The 5,730-nt window shown below is 50.0% G+C and overlaps 1 long non-coding RNA gene across 1 annotated transcript; it reads right to left on the bottom strand.

The window, feature by feature from the left end:
- Positions 1–2,910: 2,910 nt before the first annotated feature.
- Positions 2,911–5,008, bottom strand: LOC142073300 (uncharacterized). The gene is made up of 3 exons (XR_012670103.1): positions 4,824–5,008; positions 3,726–3,835; positions 2,911–3,634 (listed from the first exon to the last, which is right to left on the bottom strand). It is a non-coding gene; the product is annotated as an uncharacterized LOC142073300 (long non-coding RNA).
- Between the last annotated feature and the right edge of the window lie 722 nt (positions 5,009–5,730).

Raw genomic sequence — 5,730 nt, 5'->3', positions numbered from 1 at the left:
ATTACTTAAGTTTAGTTTCTAGAACAGGGGTGGGCAAACTTTTTGGCCCGAGGGCCACATCTGGGTATAGAAATTGTACGGCGGGCCATGAATGCTCACAAAATTGGGGTTGGGTGTAGGAGGGGGTGAGGGCTCCGGGTCGGGCCAGAAATGAGTTCAGGGTGTGGGAGGGGGCTACAGCTGGGGATGTAGGCTCTGGGGTGGGGCTGGGGATGAGGGATTTGGGGTGTAGGAGGGTGCTCCAGGCTGGGATCGAGGGGTTTGGAGGGTGGGAGGGGAATCAGGGCTGGGGCAGGTGGTTGGGGCATGGGGAGAGGCTCAGGGGCACAGGCTTTGGGCAGCGCTTACCTCAAGCAACTCCTGGAAGTGGCAGCATGTCCCTGCTCTGGTTCCTACACAGAGGCACAGCCAGGCGGCTCTGCTGCATGTTGCTCCATCCACAGGCGCTGCCCCTGCAGCTCCCATTGGCCATGGTTCCCAGACAATGGGAGCTGTGGGGGCGGCACTTGGGATGGGGGCAGCATGCGGAGCGCAGCCCCCTGGGTGCCCCTAGGCATAGGAGCCAGAGGGGAGATATGCTGCTGCTTCTGGGAACTGCACAAACCAGCCCCCGACCCTGCTCCCCGGCTGGAGTGCCGGAGCAGGGCAAGCCCCAGACCCTGCTCCCCAGCGGGAGCTTGAGGGCTGGAATAAAATGTCTGGTGGGCCGGATGCTGCCTGCGACCTGTAATTTGCCAACCCCTGCTCTAAAAGCATGTTATGATTTTTTTTATATGTAACCACGTGACTCCAATATTCTTACTCGCTATTACTTGAATCTCTATCTCTTTGATGATAGATATATTTATAGTGAAAACAAGAATAAATTTAAGTGGTGTGGTATTAAGAGCAGTGCTGGTCCACAGTAGAATCTTACATGCTGGTGCATACTGTTCCTTTTGGGACAGCAGACGTGGTTACTCTGTGAGTGTTGAATGGATAACCGCCTGGATGCTGCAGGGAACACTCTGAGGCAGGGCTGACCCCAGGATTTTTGCCGCCCCCACTTTTTTTCCATGCCCCCCCACCCCCGGCTCCGCCCCAACTCTGCCCCTTCCCAACCCCTTCCCCAAATCCCCAGCCCCGCCTCCTCCCCTGGGTGTGCTCCATTTCCCCCCCATTGCTTCCTGCGACTCCCCTCCCTGCCTTAGCTCACTTCCGCTCCGCCTGCTCCCCTGAACACGCTGCCGCTCTGCTTCTTCCCCCTTCCCTCTCAGGCAAGGGAGAGGCAGCGCGTTCAGGGGAGCAGGCGGAGTGGAGGTGAGCGAGGGTGTGGGGGGAACGCAGGAAGTAATGGGGGTTAAAGGAACCGCTCCCCACCCCACCTCACCTCCACTCCGCCGCCGCCTCCCCTGAGTGCGCCGCTGCTTGGCTTCTCCTCCCTCCCAGGCTTGCTGTGTGAAACATCTGTTTCATGCACAGCAAGCCTGGGAGGGAGGGGGGAGAAGTGGAGTGGCAGCGGGCACCCTCAGGGGAGCAGGTGGAGGCAGAGCGGAGGCGAGCTGGGGCGGCGGGGGCACGTTTCTAGGGGTGGCATGGCCGGTGCCGGAACGCCGCCCCTAGAAATGTGCCACTCCAAGCACCTGCTTGTTTTGCTGATGCCTAGAGCTGGCCCTGCTCTGAGGACTTACGGGTTGGTGTGTAGCTATCACTACCTGTCAGAGGAGGATTAGGGTGCTTTGCGGCCCTTCACCAGAGTGAGTGGGGGCCCTCCCTACCCCTTCCACATGCAGTTCCCACCCCTGTGCTCCTACCAGGGAGTGGGAGCTTCCATTCGCCAGCCCGGCATGCAGGGGCTTGCCCCCCTCCACCCACCTGACACTCCTGGCAAGCCCCTGGGCCCTGACCCCGCTGCCCAGCAGGAGTTCCAGGCAGAGGGGGGCAAGCTCGTGTGCCCTAACCCTGGTAGGAGCACCAGACAGGCGGAGGAAGCGGGGCACCCATTTTTCCAGGGCTCCGCAATTGGCTGGGGCCCCTGGGCACGGGCCCCATTGGCTCAGTAACTAATCTGCCACTGTTACCTGTACAGAGAGAGAGGCCTGCAGAAGCCTGGATTGTAGTGGTTGTGCTGCCAGAGGCTGGTGGTTTCAGGGAGTTGATCTACATCAGGCAGAGACAAGATTGCTTCTCACAAAAAGGCAGGTGGCAGTAATGAGGTGCCTCACAACCCTAGATAACTTTAGGGAACATCACATCTCCCTCTTGGCTTTCTCCCTCTCCTTGTCCTGCTCCTCCTTTTCTCCCTGTGGGAATTCTACGCCTAAAAAATCTGCAATAAAAAATTAAAAATTCTGTGCACAATATTTTCAAAATCTGTAAAAGTCTGCATATTTTATTTGTCAAAATAACAATATAATCACACCAGTTTCAATTATTTTTGGTCATTTATTTCAAAATACCTGTCAGCAAGTATGTCTCTAACAATATAGACAACAAAAAAGATTCAGGAAATGTTTTTTGACAAATAGATTCCTTACTAGGCATATTAATACAGAACTCTGAGTAATAGTTCATTTAAACTACAATACAGAACAGTATTTCTTGCACCCCTCAGAAGCAGTGCAAAGGCTTGGGGGAGTCAGGAGTAATGGAGGAGCTGAGGGAGAGACAAGTAAATTTCTGGACAGGAGCCTGGGTGTGAACTTAAAGGGTTGTTGGGTATGGATGGGAAAAGTACGGAACAGGGTTTTTGAGGGGTGGGGAGGGATTGTGAGGGAGCTTCCCTCAGGCAGACACTGGCTGACCCCTAGCCTCTCCCATTCAGTCAGGCACATCTGCCCATCCCTATGTGTTCCTCCACCCCCACAAAAACACCCACTCCCCCATCATTATGTGGCCCTGCACCCCCTCCCCCATGTGTCTGTACCACCACTCAGCCACCGTGTCACCATGTGGCTACCACCTGCCACCATTCCAAAGAGGATGGATCTAGACTGTTCTGAGTGGTAGCAGATGACAGAACAAGGAGTAATGGTCTCAAGTTGCAGTGAGGGAGGTTTAGGTTGGATATTAGGAAAAACTTTTTCACTAGGAGGGAGGTGAAGCACTGGAGTGGGTTACCAAGGGAAGTGGTGGAATCTCCTTCCTTTGAGGTTTTTAAGGTCAGGCTTGACAAATTTCTCGTTGTGATGGTTTAGTTGGGGATTGGTCCTGCTTTGAGCAGGGGGTTGGAGACTAGATGACCTCCTGAGGTCCCTTCCAACCCTGATATTCTATGATTCATGTGGACCTGCACCCCTCCCCTGTCACCACGTGGCACTGCACCTCCACTCCCATTCAGTCCAGTCTGCCCCAGTCTGTCCTCCCCCACCAGCCCTTTCTGACCCTCCAGCAGCCACATGCTTTCTGTCTCCCTATAGCCACTGTCTCCTGACCTGGCCCAACAGGCGGTGTGAAGAAGGCACGCTCTTTCTCTTCCCTAGCTGGCTGGGAGCTGCTGCTCTGTGTTATCACCACAGTGCCCTCTGGTGGGCAAAAAGTAGAACGGCAGTTCCAGCCAAGTTATTTTCTGCTGTGGCTGCTCTGTTCTAGCACCATAGTGCCATTTGGTGGGCAAAAGGCGGAACTGCAGCAACTTTCTGGCAGAAGCTGTTTTCTGTGCAAAAAAAATTAAAAATATGCGTGGCTCATTAATTATGCACGCACACAGTGGCAAAGAATTCCCCCAGTGGTAATGTTCATCTGACCTGTGTCCAAAGTCACTATGCATTTGATGTTGCAAGTTAGCCCCACTGGTTCAGGGTCCTTTCCCCAAAAGGCCTGGGTGGCTGCCTGAGTCCAGCAGAGCTGGAAGATCCTGCCAAATAGAAACAAAAGCATGTTGTTTGTGTATGGAAAGAAAGAAAATAATCCCCCCTTTACATTCTGCATCATGGCAAGGCCACAGGTTGATACTTTGTATGTCTTCATTTTATCGCTATACACTGGCTTGTTCAGACGTTGCTGCTAGTCAGGTTACCAGCACCTAGGCACACTATGGTAACGATTTCAGACTTAATGCATTTACAAAAAAAAAAAAAAATTGGTTTTGGGACCTAGTTGTGTTCAGCATGTGAGTGTGGTGTTAACATTATTTCAGGCTGGAGAAGCCTTAGAGGATGTTAGGTCCCAGACTGGGTGAGAGAAGGGAGGGAGAACTTTTGCAGGCTGGTAGTCTAATCCCAACTATCTATGTGAAAGAGATTTTTTTATTTTCTGCTGACTGAACAGCATATTAAGGAATAGAGAGGGCATTCTGGGCTTTTAGTTTAACCCCTTTGGGGACAACATGAAAGGAAGCAAGGAACAGAGACTTAGAAAAGCAATTTCTTAACCACAGTGACTTTATACTTGAGAGTTATAAATCTTTAAAAATAAAATAACACTGCAAATGCCCTCCCTCTTCTGACCCGATCTCACCCCTTCTGTGAATATGAGATTTGTCAGCTGGGTGGAGTTCCTCCTGCAAGTCTCTTGGAGTTGTGTGTGTGTGTGAGATGGGAGCAATGGTTGGCCACCCTTTCAAACAGCAGAACCCTGCTCTTACGTAGGGTGTCTCCTCTATGACATATGCCTAATCAGTCCTGCTTCAGGCCCTGCCTGCACCCCTTTGATTCTCAAAATAAGTTCTCGTACCTCTTAACAAAAATCAAAATATGTTCTTGCACCCCTTATCAAAAATCATTAAAGCAGGTCAGTTCTTTAAACCTAGATATATTTTTTGTTTGTATATTACATTCATTAAAAAATGTATAATGTTAATAAATACATAGGTTTAAAAAATACAAAGGGGTGCCTGTCCCCACCACAGCAGGCCCATGTGTAGAAAAATCATTGTTCCTTTGGGGTGGGCCAGCAGTTGAGTTGAAGTTGAATGTCCCAGACTGCAGTCTTGATGCTCAGTAACAGTTCTTCAATTAGGTGTCGAACACCTATCCTGGTCAAGGCCACAATCTGTAAGACATTACAATAGGTTGTCCAAAGGTAAGTTTAGATGTGTGTTCAACACAGACTATAGAATGGAGCCATAATCTGATGCGGCCATATTCCGCTCTGTCACAACAGGTTGGGGGAAATGTATTAGCAGTAACCAGGGCTATTGCTAGCCTGATTTCAGAGATAGTGTGGAGAAGGCCTAAAAGGTTGTAAAATAGTCTGCGTTGTTTCAAACCGGTGATATGAAAATTGTCAATGATTCTCAAACTCTAGGGATTACAAACTGTATGCAGGAGAACACATCAGAAGAGGATGGATTATTTGAGGGGTAAATTGGACTTTGGGGGAATTTCAATCATCATCCATCCAATTTAGAACAACAACTTTGGGAGAATTCTTGAAAGGTAAAATGATTCCACTATCAACCTCACTGCCTTTTTGAGTGAGCATAGAAGTTAAGGGCTTAATTCCTTCACATCATACATTTAAATCAGTGTGAGTAGGAACATTACTTATTTTAAAATGGCACGGTATTGGTAACTATACAAAGACAGATGTAAACGTCTGATTTGTAGCTATTGGCTACAGTGCATGTTGCAACTACATAGTACTGGCAAGGTCAGGAGAGCAGTGAGTGTGTGTAAGAGGGCAGAGTGAAACACTGAAAGGCACTGACACCTTTCCTAGCTCTGAGTTTTGTTGGTCTCTTCCTGCAAAGAAGAGTGTTCTCAAAATCCTGCTCTCATACCTGAGTCTCTTATTTGACAGTCTGGAAAA

The sequence above is a fragment of the Caretta caretta genome, chromosome 9 (assembly GCF_965140235.1).
Source record: "Caretta caretta isolate rCarCar2 chromosome 9, rCarCar1.hap1, whole genome shotgun sequence".
NCBI classification, from domain to species: Eukaryota; Metazoa; Chordata; order Testudines; family Cheloniidae; genus Caretta; species Caretta caretta.
The sequence above is the reverse complement of the archived record's forward strand: the minus strand, read 5'-3'. Positions and strand labels throughout refer to the sequence as shown.